We start from the raw sequence: 17601 nt of genomic DNA on the forward strand, positions 1-17601 counted from the left end.
CAGCTTCAGCATTGTCTTTACGAGATTTTAGAACTTTTTTTTTAAGCTCAGACATAGCACACGTAGTAAAGTGAAAACTGTTTAAACTTTTTTTAAACCATTAGTTTGCTGTGGCTAATACCAAGAAGTTCATATTCCCCATGATCTTGTCTCTCTGACCCCGTTAACATCCGAAGAACAACAGAAGAACATATGACTTCATCTGTGATCTCCCCGTATAGGACTGCCTTCATCTGTATTTGCTTCAAAAGAAAATAACCAAGGAAGCTGCTTGTCCATCACACGATCTGACCAACTGTCACAAGCTGCATTTCCATAGGGCTGCTTTGGTGAGAAGCAAAGACAGGAAATGCCTTGCTGTCCTAACTGTATCTTCAAACATTGGTTTTCAGATTGATTCTGCAGGGCCTGCTCTCTCTCTTTCCCGTGCTTGCCGCTGTTTTCATTAGTCTTCAGCATTTCCCTGGAGGCATCCTGGCAGTACTACACTGCTGATTTTTCCCAAGAGATTTACTTTAAAGTAATACCACATTTCTGGGAACATTTTATTGACAGAACTCAAAAACATATATGACATTCTCAGCCTGTGGAATCTTTAAGTGGGTGGCTCTTGGTTATCTGGCCCTTAGCATCTCCCTTGCTTTCTTCTTTAGTCAGGCCACCATAGGGCACTCAGAGATCAGATACCTGTCTTCTAACGGAAGCACTTCCAGGGGATTTTTTTAAGGTTCTTCAGCTGCCCCAGTTCTTCCACTGAAAGCCTGGAAATCAGAATCAAGGCAGCTGATCCCGGTCTCACTCTCCACATTCTATATTCAGGACCAAATAATGACAACTTTTCATAAAACTCAACAGAAAACCTCACCCACGACGGACCAATATTTAGGCTTCTCCATGTGAACATACCCCTCTCCTTCAGTCTTCCCTTGCCAGTCACTATCTTCAAGTCTCATCGAGTTCTGCTGTGCCTATCCCGTGTGTCTCTTGCCCCCAACCCATCCAAACTCTCCTTGGCATCCTCCTCTTGTAAAGCCTGACATCCATTGAGGAACTTTCCATTCTTAGTCTCCTGTGGTGATGCTAAACCAGACTCTAGTAGGAAACTACATCTGTTCTCAATGAAGACATGTCAGTCGGGAAGCCTGAGTGTGAGCTGCGTGGTAGTGAGACTGTCCCTTCGGTGATCAGGTACAAGGTAGATCTCCCAACTCCAATATTCTTCATTTCTTTTTCTTACCACATTTCTTATTTCTTGTTTCTTTTTAAAGATCACTTTGAGCTACCCAATCATCTTTTCACTGCCCCCCCATCTTACATTATGACCCCTGACTGTTGGTGAATTTCTCCTACCACTCTTGGTTCTTTCTTTAAATGAGTTCACAAACTCGAGACTCGTAGGCAGAAGGAAGCCTGTCTTCGTTTCAGCTTCAGATTTTAAAGGTTGTCAGTCTCTCCTGAGAGTAGGAGGACCTGAGTCAGAGTTTTAAATGTCAACGGTACTCGCTGAGATCATTAATTCCTCTCACCTTTACATTAACCAAAGATAAGTATTGTCTTTTCTTTTTCTAATACCACAGTTTTCAGATTCTTGATATGAGTAGACCATTTCTGAGGGAGGGGAAAAAAGCTCCCATGTTGATTATTTCTGCTTGTGCTAATATTTAGATAATGCTATGTTTGCCAGATACTAAATTTACAGGAGTCTGAAAGAAAGAGATACCATTTCAAAGTAACTCTAGTTTCTATTCAAGCCAAAAGCCACTTCCACTCAAACACACTATAAGAAAAGCTTGAGAGAATTTCTTGATGTATTATACTTTGAAAAGCCAAATATTGGTTGGTCTGAAACTCTGAGGGATAATTTATTAAGGAATAAAAGGATCTATGAAGTTTATGAAATACCTGTTTTACAACAAATATTGATATAAGCATAATGTGTTTTTAAAAAGAATTATAAGTACAGTACTCAGTTTATAAATACATAGTATGTTATTTGGCCATAATTCTAGGGTTCATTCCAATTATAGCTGTCTGGTCTCCAGACCACTGGTGAAAAAGACTGAAGTCATTGTAGATGTCTCCTTTTGGGGATACTTGCAATTATCATTTCACAGTGACACTTAAGCACAGTGCCCTACTCGGTGTGTTACCACATTGCTTCTCTGCTCATCTGAGGATGGGGAGTCTGAGACAATTCAGAGCACACAGACACTCACCTTGACACTCGCTCTACCTTGACACTCAGAATCCACACTTAATATGAAAAATGTATTATTGCTTGACTTGAAGCTTGATTCAGATTTTGACTTAAACCAATTTATAGCATCAGTTCCCACAGAGAGCAGTGAGATAAATGTCAACTTCAAAAGCCTTCCTGAGGTAGGCATCTAGCAGGAAGCCACAGTGTCCCGGGCCAATGCCCGCATCACTGAAGACCGTCTCTTCCTTCTCACATCCTCCCACCAAGTTTTACCCTCCAGTCTTTCTTTTCCCATTGGGATTCCTGCCATCTCTTTAGAAAGTATTCTGTCTCTAATCGGCATTGCCTTCTGAAGGCATAGACCACTCCTCTGAATCACCAAGCACTGTCATCTCAAGCACAGTGTGGAATGGGAGAGAGCTGGCTCAGAAGATCTCAGTTGGGCCAGTTGATCCAGGCTGCCTTCTTGCCGTTCTTCCTTCAAGTTCTCAAAGCGATCCAACCCCGAGACCCAGGATTTCTCACCAAAACCTCTTAAGTCACAGATGAATGTCTAAATCCTGTTTAATATTCTGGAGGCTCCAGGCTGTGAATTTTTATGCTCACGGGCCTCCTGTTTTTGCAAGCTGACACCTGTCAAGAGCACCGACAGTCCGGACAGTAACTAATGCAGCAAAAATAATGGTCAGAAACACTACAGTATATATCTGAGAGATTAGGAAATGGTTTTTTTCTTCTTTTATCCATTAAAAAATCGTGCATACCCCCTCCCCAACACATTTCAGAAAACCTGCATCTCATTTTACAGTTAGATAGTTTTAGTTTTTGTGAATATAGATTAGGAAATGTTCTGGAATTGAAGCTGGTAGCAAACAAGTTTATTTTCTGCACTGGACATTAGGACAAGTGTGCATGGGTGCAATTCCTTCACAGAAAGTGAAACATGGCAAAGCAAAGGGACAATACTTTCACACATCAAAACAGTGTCTGCTATCTGTGAACCTTGATTTAAGCATAATTATAACTTCATAGAAATCTGAAACTGGAGGAATGTGTATTTTATAGTTTGTTTGTTGATTTGTTTTCCTTTATGTCTTTCTTCTCAAGCTAGGGAAGTATTTTGATTCTCTGATTTGATGCTGTCCCCGCACGTCAGGCGACTCTCCTCTGCCCCTCAATAGTCTCCTGCCCCTTAGGAAAGCCTTCAGTCCCCCATCAAGGTGTCCTTTCTCATGTCGCTTAGAGCTTTGAAAAGAGAAATTATTTCTGCACTTTGGGGATGGACTGGTTAAAACAGAACATAGTCCTTGAAGGAAAAACAATCTTTACCTAAACTAACAGGTCTGGGGCCAAAGAATGGAGCTGACCACTGATGAAAGCCATTGATCTATACTCAGATCATTGTTGCTCCCTCAAATCCTGGGGACAAACTTACTTTCTTTAATTTGGATGTTTCTTGTGAGTGTCTAGTAGAGAATTCCCAGAAAGAAAAAAGAAGCAGCATCAGTAAGATACTCAGATGATGTGATCTACCTATTTTCACGGTAGTTGGGACTTCATTCGTGGTCACTTTAAGCTGTCTATGGTCCTAAGGTCTTAGACATGGAAACATCCACTTCCACTTTATTCTAATGCCCATCCCTGGCACTGAGATGGTAGGAAGTAGGAAATCTCCAGGCTGCCAGCATTCACCTATCCACACCTAGCATCGCAAAAGAGGAAAACACCAAATTAACACTAGGCAAAGGGTCATAGTCCCTTGTCAGAGTGTGTGATGTGCGGCTCAGCTTGGCCTACAGATAGCTTGGCACTCATTTTATAACCTGGCTTTTGTGCTATAATTTTTACATTTTTGGCTCAAATTTGGGAAGTAAGTGCAATTTCAATTAAGTGAACAGAAGGGAAGTGGGGTGGGGAGGGACAGCATAACTCAATGGACCTAAATAGAATTCAGTTCTAAAATCCTAAAACCCATTCTCCGGGTTACCAAAGAATGATCTCACAGGTCCTGTCAGTGTTCTCTGTGTGATGGTTCTGAGAATTAATACAACTATAGTCCTCTGTGATTCATGGCTTCTCTCCATGCTATCAAGACTATCTGAAGAGGTTATAGAAATCCTTGGCCGGTCTGCACCTCACCTGCCCTCCAGGACACATGTGATGTGTGCATCCAGATGACCAAACACAGACCCTTAGGGCTTCGATAAGGGTTTACAATAGTTTGAAGTGCTTTCGCTCACAGCTAGGGAACCTTTACAAACCAAGCTAGCGATTTAACTCCTTGCTCTTCATGGGGCACATCTTGGCTTGAAGTCAGCAGTAGAGTCAGGAGAAAGTTCCCAAAGATGTTTGAGCAATTCAATTTCATCCCTGCTCCCATTGATTTAGACTTCAGGTTTCGAGGGGAGCCTATTAAAGCATACATTAAGGATAATTTGCTTAGGCATATCTAATTGTGGTTGTCCGAGTAGATGAACACAGAGTCTCTCAGAAGTCCACACCCATCACAGCAAACAAGTAAGAAGCTCATAACAGAGAACATCTACTATTGCTTTGTTTTAAACCCCCCCAGATGCCAAACATCCTTTCTGTTTCTTTCTGTTCTCCTCAAGCTCTGGCCAGCAAGCACGGTGTGTGTGTGTGTGTGTGTGTGTGTGTGTGTGTGTGTGTGTGTGTGTGTGTGTGTGTGTGTTGGGGGAGGTGAGTAGTCAGGCAGATTCACATGTGCAGAGGGAGGGTTCAGATACCCTGAAGGGGCAGACTCTGGAGGGTTACCACATTCCAAGTGCTTCTCCAGCATCACTCAAGTTATCACCACCCCAAACTCACTTTGTCAACCTGCAGTAAGAAGTCGCTAAGAAATTCCACTACAGATGTTTTCTTTTTTAACTGAAAAATACAAGAAGAGGATAAGATACAGGATCTGCATCTTAGTATAATAATTCACTTTGTATTTAATGGTTCTACCTTTTTGTATGGAGTTATTTGTGCCAATTTTAAAACCCATCTTTTAAAAAGAGAGGACTTGGCAAATTTCTTTGTATATGGATATGGATCTCTGTAGCCAGGCAAACCAAACAAACAATCAAAAAAGAAAAAAAAAACTAAGAGGAATGGCACAAGGGAGAGAGACCCATCCAGAAAGTGGACCTATTGTTGTCATGGAAGGTGGCTGCTGCTTGTAATCTTTGAAAAATAACTGATTCTGCTACTCACCAAGAAGGGCCCAGGACTGTTAAATGTAGAACTGAGTTTTAGGAAACAGGAAAGCTCACTCTCTTCCCCCTCATCCCCATCTCCCTTAGCACCAGTTGGTTGACAAGAGAAGATCATTAAGAAGCACTACTGACCTTTGCATTGAATAGATGTGTCCCTCCTCTAACTAATACTCTTGATTTCAACTCAACCATAGGCCTTCCTTTTCTGTCAACTGGCTTAATGTTTTACAGAATAATACAGAAGTACAAGCTTGCTTGTTTCTCTCCTTTGAGCTGAAACAAACAAGGCAACAGAGAGGTGAGTCACCAAAGTGTGAAGCAAGGCCTGCTCTAGTTCCCCTTCAAGAGTTTTTATGGTTGACCTTTGAGTCTGTAGTCAGTTTTCCTCTCCTCCCCCACCCCTCTCCTTTTTTTTTTTTTGTTTGTTTGTTTGTTTTGTTTTGTTTGCACTAAGCGCGACTGCACTGCGTTGCACTACTGAGATGTATTAAATCATGCCAGGAGAGTGTGTTAGGTAAGAGAAGAAAGGCTGAAAGACCAGGAACATCACAGAGAGGGCGGTTATTTCTGTTGTGGTCTTAGCAGAGGCAGTGAGAATCTGTGGAATTTTTGCCAACTCTTGATCAAGTCTAGAAAACTGCTAAGCTGGAAAAAATTGTTCTCTTACTGTATGGAAGTGCGTTAGTACAGCAAATGGAGGATATTTAAGAAGAAATGTATCCAATTTTGTTTCCGACTAAGCTTAGAATAGGAGCCCCAAAAGTGAGGAAGCTGACTGATGTGACACGAAGTCATCATGTTGGCTCACAGATGACAGAAAGTCCCACTGCAGCACATCCCGGGGTGCCTGGGGTCATGAGTCTATGTTCAGATATCCTTTCACTCTCATGCATACTTTTCCATCGTGGTAAGACCTAGATCTGGGTAACCAAAGAGGAAGGCCACGCATGTGGTAAAGCCCTGGAAGGTGGCAGTAAGGGAACAGTGCAATAAACACTGCCAGTCTGTGAGGTGAAAGGCTTTTTCTGAAACGAAGTAGGCCAACTAGAAGACTAGAGAAGGGGTTGGAGGTCTCGTAGTCCACGAGCTGCTCCACCGTAGACCATCTTAAGCAGGGACCTTGATCGAGTGCCTGAAAGTTAAAAGTTGTCGCTCCCCCTCCCCAACTTTTCCGTGTTCAATTTACATTCATTGTCTTTTTTAATCTTAGAAGCAACCGGGCTTTGACAGCTCTTTAGTAGTTTCTAACAAGAGGATCTTGTAGCACAGGAAGAGCAATAGACTGTGTGGTGAATAAGACAAGTGGAGGACTCTGAGGGACTCCTACAGCGTCCCGGATGACAGCTGTTGAAAACTCTTGTTCAGTAAGAATCACAACCCATGTAAACAGCTAACGTTGAGTTCCTTTGAACACTGTCTCATGTGAGGGCATCAGTTTGGAAAACCTCCACTTGAGGCCTCTTTAACAGGTTATCAATCTGATACTTTCTCCTTCCTCCGTACGCTGTCTCAGTCTACTTTTCCATGCCAGAGTTTCTTTTTATATATATATAGAAAAGTGCCAGCCTTGCTAGTTAAGCCCTGTAGAGACCATTTGGAACTAACCTATGCTAACTCAAAGCATTGCCTGTACTTCATATAGGAATTCTGAATGAGAGCTCATAGCAGATACCTAGGAATGCATGCTGGGAAAGCACTAACAGGACATGGAGACACCCAACCAAAGCTCTGAGAGGAAACAGTTGACCTTTAAAACATCCTCACCTTAACTATTCTTGGATACTTTCCTTGAGGCACTGGGAGACACATTTTTCTTGAAACATGCATATCCACCCCAGTTCTGTCACCAAAGATTTTTCTTCTCCAGAGCCCAGCCTCCTTTCTCTCCTTTCTAAGGATATACTTGCGGTGGTCCACAGAGTACACTTTCATTCACAATGGTATTTACAGATCTTGAAGTAAAGGGGTTTCTGATGGTCTATATGACTAGGGGGGTTAATAAGAAGGTAAAAGGAAAAGAAATACACAGTACTACTTGACACTGTAAGCTGTATGGAGCACAGCTGTAGACTGGAGGCTTGTAGACAGAAACATCCATGGAGAGAGCAAAATCACTCAGAACCAAACAAGGATTGCAGGTGAGAAGACCATTGGGCCAGTAAGAATGAGGAGCAAACCAGGGCTCCATGTGCCCAGGGCCAATGGCAGTGGCCTTTGGGGATGTTGAGAAATCACCAGTGGATTCACATATTGAGTGACTAAAGTGTGGGCTTTGCTGTGATTTCTGACATTGTTGAAATGTTCATGCCACAGCAAGGGAACTTCTTGGAAGTAGATCTGTTGTGATAGTGCCTTTCTTGTTGTAGCAAGTCATGTATTCAGTTAGGCTTTTCTGAACCATTGCCCCCATCTTCTGAAGAGGTCTGAGGGATGAAGGGATAGGATATTGCCCCTGAAATGCTGTGGTTTGAAGATATTTGCACTAGGTTCTAACCTCTCCTTTAAACTGGAGCAACTGAATGAGAGGAGAAAAATTAACAAGGACAACTCAAAGTTAAAAGAAACCCAAAGTAATGTGTTCTTATAACATTATCTCCCCTTCACTACTACACCTCCCTCCCTCCTTCCCTCCCCTCCTCCCTTCCTTCCTAGATCTACTTTTCTCCTTCCTCTTTAAAGAAAACTTCACATTTCTTATTACCGAATCCAACAATTACTTTTCTTTGTTTCTCCCCAGCACTGAACCGTAAGTTCTTGATCACCCATCAGCTAGGGACATCTAGTAGAGAGCCTCTGCCCTGAAAGTTTTGATTGCCTTCTCTGCCATGGGTGAACAATGGTGAGTGATAGGGAGTGCAGACAAGTTAGACCCACCCAGCTCTTATGAAAGCCAATGAGTCTGGATCTCAAGCCTATAGGGAGATGACTGACACCTACTTACCCAGACACATTATGGTCTACAGCTCATCCTAAAGGACGCTTAGAGTCAACATGAGGCTACTGTGCTACAGCAAACAGATTCAGGTAGTACCCAAAGTTTACCTGTTTCTTCTCTCTCTTCCCTTCCATCTCATCAGCATGTCCTCTCAGCAAGACTTACACTTCATCTCACGAATGTCACCAGAACTATTTGATTCCTTGGCTTCTGTCTTCATCAGTAGGCTGGTTAACTCTTTCAAAATTAAAACTAAGCAAACACTATTAGCAGCCCCTGAGGACTGACCATTTCCCAAGTGTCTTGATGATCCCAGTGTCCTGATAACCAGCTCTGATAGCGTGGAAGTTTGGCTGACTCAGACCTCTGTCACCTTTATTTTCACTTTGTCTCCATTTCCACTTGAATCTTGAACGAGAGTGGAAAGGTGGAATCATGGGAAAGATGTTGAGGCTGCAATTCTAGGGTATAGCTTGTCAGAAGTTTGTATTATCCAAAATAGAAATTTCTATACTTACTTTCAATTTAATGTTACCCTGAGTATAATTTCTATTGCATTTATTGTTATTTTTATAAAAGTAGGGTCCATTTGCTATGTCAAGTTGAGTGCTCTTTTTTCTATTTCCCCACATGGATGCAGTTCCCACCTGTTACCTAAATACCTTTTTATTATATTGTTAATATGTAACTCTACTGTAGACCAAAAATATAAAACGAATTTGCTCATTTTAAACATGTAAAGAATCTAGTGAGTAAAGATGAAGAGAAAAGACAGGAGAGCAGTGGTTAACTATGTTGTTAGGAATCGAAGAGTAGCCTTACCTGTTTTTAACCAGTGCTCGCCAGTCACGCCATAGTTGGGATTATGTTATCATGGCTTCTTCATGCTTCTGTTCTACAAGTCTTGTTTGTCTGTTTCCTTTGATGTAATTGAGGTTGCACAATGATGCTTTTTTTTTTTTTTTGGGTAATGCCTGATTTTATTATAATGTACTTTATCAGTCATTTCCTTTAGAAGAATGAGGGGGAAAGTTTTATTTCTTCTTTTAATTTAAATTTTGTTGAATGCACTGGAAACAAAATTGGACACATTTCACTGTTTAAAAATCAGAAGCAAAACAAAACAAAACCCCAAAGAAAAAACCAGCAACCAAGTAAGTAACAGGACACACACATGCACACATACAAAAAAAAAGCTATGAAAAATAATCTGTTCAAGCAAAATATACACATAAGCTATATCTCACATGAGAGGAAAATACTGTCCAAGTAAGAAAAACACAGTGTAAGCTATGGTGCCGAAAACTATAAGAGGAACCTAGGTTTAAAGTGAGCAGAGGAAACAGCCCATTCCTTTCTGAGGCAAGATCTTTTCATTGTTCCAATAAAAACCTAAGCAAATTGAATGCGGAAGAGATTAAGTAGGGAGTGCCCTAGCCTTCCTTATACTACGCGACCTCTGGGTCACGTATCATGTGTCTCAACTATACACATGTACACACATACACACACACACACACACACACACACACACACACACACACACACCCAGATGCATACTCAGTACTTGAGAAGGATTTGTAAAAATGTATGTATCCAGTACACAAATGTACACAGTGCTCTGACAGTCCTCATGCTAATTCACTTAATTCTCTGAGGCTTAGCGGTGATGGCCCACAACATGGAAGACTGTAAGTGATTGGTTGAAATCGTGTGTGCTAACCAAGTGCTTTTGAAGCCCGCCTGTTCTCTTCCCCAGCATCCCCTAGTACAAGGCCAGCTGACACATGCAAATGGACAGAGAAAGGAGAGATAGGTTACTTCTCTTAGCCAACCGCTCATTATTTGCTTAATATTTGCTGGATTTTTCTGGTTTTGTTCTGTTTTAGAATGGGGTGGGAGTGGATGTTATGTCACAATCCTAATACAGTAAAGTTTTGCATCTTCCATATCTTATGCAAAAGCAGACATTTAAATCAATAAATAGTTGTGCCCTAGACTGAAAGTTAATGTTTAGGAGAGGGAAAAATTGTTGGAATTTTTTCTACATTTTTTTGTGAAGAATCTTTTTTGGAAAGGAAGGATACATATTTTTGTTGTGTAATATTTTCTATTTTTGAATGCATTTTATTGGTACAAGACTGTTTTTTTGGTGAAGACATTATTTAAAAAAAGAAAAAAAGAAAAAAACTAATCGAAAAGTTTGCCCTTAAGGATATGCTGCAGTTTTGAGATTAAAAAAAATAATAACTGATTCAAGATGCGTGTTAAAAGTTGGGATTATATTGTTGTTTTTGTAATTGTTACAAGAAGAAGTTTGTACCCACTGCTGTTTATTTTGTTTCAGATGAGTAAGTAAAGGGATTGTTCTTGTTTTATTCTTTTTTTAGAGAAAAAAACTATTTATGAAATGTCAAAAACACTGGACTGTGAGTTTAAGTGCGGAAGCATTTTACCACCCTGTGTCTTCAACCAATTATGGGAAACCTTTTCTCTCCCCCCCTGCCTTAGCCTTGCCAAATGAGGAAAACAGAACAGCTCTCAGATGACGGAAGTCACCGAAGCCCTGCTTTAATTTTTATGGTCTGAAAAAGTCGGAAAACCAAAGTTAAATTTGTTTCTGAAATCCCGCTGTCTATAGCCCCTTTTTTGTATAACACAGCCGGTTGGCCCTGCCTCTCTGTCTTGGATCATTGCCTTCTTAGGAACGTGGGGCCAGCTCTGCTGAGAGGCGTGAAGGTGGCGAGGTCGCAGGAAGTGAGGTGTGAGGGGGACGGCTGCCAGCCCCACAGCCGCCGAGCTTCTCCATCCAGAGGCGAGGCTGCCAAGAGCACACACAGCTAACAGTGCCTGGCGGGGTCGCCCCTGTCCCCTTCACCTTCTGCTTCGAAGACCCTCCAGTTACCGTGGCTCTGCCTTTCTCAGCAGCCCACGTTCCATGGATGGGAGGGGGTGGGATCCAAGTAGAAAACATGGCTGCGGGTGCTGTGAAGGCCCCGGCCCTCAGGAGGTAAAGCAAGGGACCACTCAGCACAAGGGCTCTTGCCACCCGCCTCCTCTTTGACTCTGTGGATTGTCCATCCATCTGCTCACTGTGAAGATGGAGAGGCAGTGTGCCCTGAGGCTGTTCAATAGCTTTTCCATATTTTTTCAACATTGAAAAAATAATTTTTAAAAACTGTGATATTTTTTAAAAAATCATTTGGCTGGAGGGAAGGGAAAAGGGAAACACCAAAAGCTGTAACATGATTAACTGGAGATATTTATAACTGGGGCACTTTCCAGACCAAGACAAATGAATTGTTTTCTGGACCCTAAAGCAGCCAAAATTTTAAGACTGTCAGTGACAAAAAACTGAAGAGAGGCCTCCATTTCCTTCTCCTTTCTTCTCTCTGTCCCAAATGCTCTCATTTTCTTTTCTAGCTTCTCTTAGTAACTGTCCAATGGGCTTCATACTTCATGCAAAAACCCGTGCATGTACGCGCGCACACACGCACACAGACACACACACGCACGCACGCACACACGCACGCACGCACGCACGCAGACACACACACAAAATCTATTTTTCTTAAGGATTGTGGGACTGAATTAAAATCATGTGCCTTCATTTTTTCCCTTTTATAGTTAAATGAACCTCTTCCTTTTTACAATGTGTTGGGTTTTTTGTTTTTAGCAGAAGGTGGTTAAAGTGTTTGTTGGAAGGATTAAAGGCATCGATTGGGAGATTTTTTTTTAGCATATTCCCCCACTAAATATTAAACACGAACATTTTAACCCCTTCACATGGCACTGTGCACACTTAGAGCATCAAGTCATCAGAATCCTGACAGCCTAATCCACTTGATTTTAGAGCAGTTTCTGAAATTTCTATCTCATAGACTTTTTTATTGTTGTTTTATCACAATGAGGTGGGTGAGGAAAGTTGCCTCATTCTCCCAACTTGGTGCTTCTGCTTGTGGGGTGGGGTGGGGTGGGGAGGTACAGACAAGGGTGCATTCCTAAAGATCTCTGGTGCTGAAGGGCCTCGAGGTTGAGTTTCTTTCAGAAAATGTGTATGGCACACTCTCACGTACACGAGTGGATGGTGACACATGCAGTGTGCTAATGGGACAGGCAAAGGGGCTCTCTGAAGTGGGGTTTTGCTTTCTCTCATAACATTTGATTTCCCTGGTGCCTTATTCCTACTCTATGCTGGCATTCACATGCCCATGGGAACAAACGCTGATGCCAGCCTCAGGAGTGAGGACCTCTAGGTGACAACTGAACATGTGGGGGCCATCGGGTATTGGAGGTATTGGTGGGGGAGGAACTAGATGGCATCTCTTAGCTGAAAATACACAGGGACTGCACAAGCCCATCACCGTCACGATTAGTAATGCTCATATGTGAGTATGTGTGAATACATACACACACACACACACACACACACGCACGCACACGCACACATTCTCAAACACCAGATACACTCTTCTTCCTCTGAACTTCGCTTCCTTCTTCCTATCTTTGCCTTCTCGTAACGGTGCTGCTGCTGCTGCTGCTGCTGGGGTGCCCAGAGTCCAGAACGCCCAGTAATCACTCAGGCATGAGCCTGGCACTGCCACGTCAGCCCTGGGCACCACCAAACCCTGGTTTCTCTTGCCTGGGGCTGAAAACTGTCAGATTTTTCTCATCAAAAAAAAAATGTTATCCAAGGAATCAGTGGATTACAGTTACTCTGCATTAAAAATGCACTTTAAAAATAAATAAAAGCTCCAGACTGTTTAAACACACAGAGGGAAGAGGGGAAAGATTAACATGTGCTAGTGTCTGGACCCAGTTCAGCGTATCTCCAGTTGAAACAGTATACACTATATTATGTATAAATGTATACACACTTCTATATGTGCCCACATATATACGGTGTATCTATTATACTGGTATAGGTGTTTGTGTGCGCACACACAGGTGCACATAGCATAGCCAATGTCCATCACAAACCCAGATGCTCATTACACAAACAGCAGCAGAGGAAGCAAGGCCGGACTCTTGCAGCAGATCACAAAAATAAAAACAGCCACTTGCAGTGACTTCGGTCGTCTCTGTATGTTCATAAGGAACGGATTGATTGTAACAAAGGAAAAAAGGAACAGTGTTAGCAATTGAGGAAAACTGGGACAAACCATCTTGATCTAATGGGAATGCAGTAACGTTCTCTACCATTTCGTCAATTCTTTCTGTTAGTCGTGATGATTTGATTTTCATTTTTGGCTATTAAAAATGTTTTAGACTCAAGTGACCACATCCAAGTGAACAAAACAACCACAGTGAAAGCCCTTTTCAGTAGGAAGATGTCAGAAAACTCAAAACCCTTGGCCTGGCTCAGAACTACCACGTGCAAACCAGAACTCTCTCAACGTTTGAAATAAAAACTTTAAAACTCTTTTTGAAGCACCTTAACGTGGCCATCCATTTGACAAGTGGGTGCCACTTTTTTCTTTGAGCACCTTATTGACGTATTTTGCTATCTGCTGTCTTCTGTTACCGTTGGCTGAATAGCTAGCTGTTAACACACACATGTGCACAGACCAGACACCTGAGCACGTGTGTTCTCAATGACGTTTACTGTGGTGACTGCTGGAAGGTGAACTCATTTTCTGATTTTCCCACCACAGTGTTGTGATAAGACTCGAAGAAACCCTGCCCTGCACGGAAAAATGTTCCTTATCACGTTGTATATTAGGGTGGGAAGGAATATGGTCCCCTTTTTGCAATTGCTACTGTGTATACACACACGTGCACACACACACACTGTATATTCAGACCTAATGTACACACACAACCATAACTCATTTGTCCAAGTGATATTTCAGATGTCTCTGTGGGTGTCACACACCAAATGCAGTTTTCCACTTCCCAGAGAATTTTGAATGGTGGGCAACTTTTCAGACTGATGAACTAGGCACCGGGGAAGAAGAGTTTGGAGTGAGAGGCAAGGAAAGAGAGAGCATTAAGTCAAAAGAATAATTTCCCAAGAGGAACGGGATGAATGGCTGTCTTTGCAGGTGGGTGTGGAACACTGCTGTCTCAGTCTGCACTGTAGAAACCCATGCACACATCAACACACACACACACACACACACACACACATACACACACACACACACACACACACACACGCACACACATCCTCCCACAGGGGCGTGGTCTGGGATGAGCAGGTCAATAGTTTTGAGAGGGAGTTTGTTCCTTTTTTTTCTCTCATTATACTCTTGTTGTCAGTTATTAAACAAACAAACAGAAAAATTGTTTTGAAAAACCTTGCGTACGCCTTTTCTATCAAGTGCTTTAAAATATAGACTAAATACACACATCCTGCCAGTTTTTCTTACAGTGACCGTACCCTTACCTGCCATTTAATATTAGCCTCGTATTTTTCTCACGTATATTTACCTGTGACTTGTATTTGTTATTTAAACAGGAAAAAAAATTTCAAAAAAAGAAAACTTAACTGTAGCGCTTCATTATACTATTATATTATTATTATTGTGACATTTTGGAATACTGTGAAGTTTTATCTCTTGCATATACTTTATACAGAAGTATTACGCCTTAAAAATACGAAAATAAATTTTACAAGGTTTCTGTTTTGTGTGGAAGAGTAATTGATGTTGCTAAGAATGATGTTTGTTTTTTGGGGTTTTTGTTGTTTTTTTTTTTAAATGTTACCAGCACTTTTTTTGTAAGTTTCACTTTCTGAGGTATTGTACAAGTTCACACTGTTTGTGAAGTTTGAATATGAAGGAATAATTAAAAAAAAAACAAAAAAAACAAAAAGCTCTTCTCTCGGTCTCCTCTCTTGTCCTCATGGTGTGCCTGTCTTGGGCAGCTCTCCGTGTCCCTTCCTCACACACGGAGGTCTGTTGAGTCTGAGATCGTCCAAGTTGAGGACTATTCCCAAAAAGCCTGAGAAATGTATCGGTCCTCATGACACAGGGGGAGGTAGGTAGTTCAGGACTACTGATGGGAAAATCACTTTGGGGATCTATAATGCAAATTTTGGCATTATTCTGCACCTGTTTGAACCTCAAGAGCAACAGCATGACTTGTTTACTGCTTAACAAGTCAGTTTTCACCGTGTCCTGCTCATGTGACAATCAGCACCTAGTTCTATTTATTTCCTGTGGAAATAACTGACCTCCAATGATGCTGTCTCCTCTGGTCTCTTACCCTGTGAATTTAATCTCAGAACCAAGCGTTAATAACCTGGGATTCTGAGTTTAGCATAAAAAGGAGATTCATATATATTTTTAAATGCCCTTTGATGACTCTGGAGACAGCTAAGGGACTTCTGTGGGCTCCACAGATCTTTCTTATAGGGAACACCTTCTGAAAGTACTCTCCTAACCTTGGCATTCTCACAGAAATTGCTACTGTGATAAGGAAAATTCAGGCCTGGTCCCTGGTGTAGTCACCAGAATTTAACTCCTTGAGTCTTTACTGTCTCCATTTCAACCAATACCGTGTAGATTATAGAAGAAATTATTTCAGCTCTGGTAGGCCTTCAAATCTTACAACTAGAAATAAAGGCTCTTAAAAAAAAAAAAAGGGACAGTTTAAGTTGTATTTTCAGTGCTGATGGTGGGTGATCTAAGTCAAGGAGTGTCCAAGTCTAGTCTGTGATACCCACAAGGACATCCGACTCTGAGCTGGAGGGGCACTGTAGGGAACCATTTCCACTCACAAAATCCCTCAGACACAAGCCTGGTACGGTCAGAGATCTCTGCACTGGTTGTTAGTGGTGAGCTCCAAAGATGCTACAATCATATTAGATATTGGTGTCTTGAAACTCCATAACTCATGTCAGTTAACCTCGTACTCTAGAAAGTTCCAAAAAGATTAAGAGCTGCTGAGATGGCTCAATAGTCAAGAGTGCTGACCGCCCTTGCAGAGGACTCAGGCTCAGTCCCAGCACCCACATCGCAGCTCACAACCATCTGTAACCCTAGCTCCAGGGAATCCAGCATGCTCTTATGGTCTCCAAAGACTCCTACATACATGTGGCACACATAAGCTCATACAGATACACATAAATCAGTCTTTTTAAAAATAAACTTTATGTGTAATTTGTGTCTGGTTTCTGTGAGCGTTATCAGCACCGTGCCAGCCAGCTTCACCGGCATTTAGGTGTTCTGCAAAGCCATTCCAAAGCCTCTTCTCTGTCTGTTGGCCACACAGTCGTGTAGTTTCTACATGGGCTGTCACACAGCTCAGCACACGTACTATCATACAGTGCTTACTAATTTTACATTGACCCATTAGTACATGTCCACTGTGTACTGTGAGGGAGCTGCTATTCTTCCAAGTTGTGGTGACAAAGACTCTCCAATAAAAGCGATTAAACGAACACTCAAGCTCAGGTCTCGTTTGATTTGGACACACCGGCATTTCTCAAAGTTGAAATAGTAAGTTTATCTCTCTAAGGGGACAAGATTGTCACAGGTCCCCTTCGTAGGAGAAAGCCTGGATATTTTTATTATGCTGACTACTAAATTCACATGTAATTCACACTTACTTTAATTATAAGAACTTTTAAATAGGCTTAGATGTAACTTTGAGTAAGCCTGTTTACAGATTCAAAGCCAAAGCTGTGCTCTCAGCGTGAGTAGAACTATAAAATTAATTATTTTTGCAATGACAAAGTTAGTGTGTTGGACATCACTTCAGTAAAGCTGTGTCCTGGCACACAGTGGAGAGTTCTCTGCTGCTGTTGATGCCCAGGGACTTGGCCTCCCAGATGGTCCAAAGCCAAGACAATACCCCTCCATTTGCTACTACATCCACTGCCGCAGAATCTTCCATGGTTCCACTCACCTGGAGCAGACGTATCATTCATGAAGGAAGCTTTTGTCCCTTAGAATCCATAATATAACAAATAAATGAAAAAATACAACAAAACAAACATAGGAACAGCAAAACAGCGACAGCACCCCTACTATGAGATCGTCAGTGTCCCCAGCAGGTTTGACTTTTTAAAACATGGTTTCAGTTAAAACACAAAATCTGTAAAAAGCTTACAGGAAACCTGTGGGCCCCAAAACTATATTATAGTTCAGCTCAAATCCAAATTTCTGAGGACTTTTGTAATTCCAGATTCCTTGGTTTCCTCCCAGCAAGCTTTGTTCCACAATGGGAACCCCCGTGACAGCACTAGCGATACCAGGCACACGTGCTCACAGACATAACTCAATAATAATATTAAGCACTTT

Source organism: Rattus rattus, chromosome 4 (assembly GCF_011064425.1).
Source record: "Rattus rattus isolate New Zealand chromosome 4, Rrattus_CSIRO_v1, whole genome shotgun sequence".
Taxonomy (NCBI): Eukaryota; Metazoa; Chordata; class Mammalia; order Rodentia; family Muridae; genus Rattus; species Rattus rattus.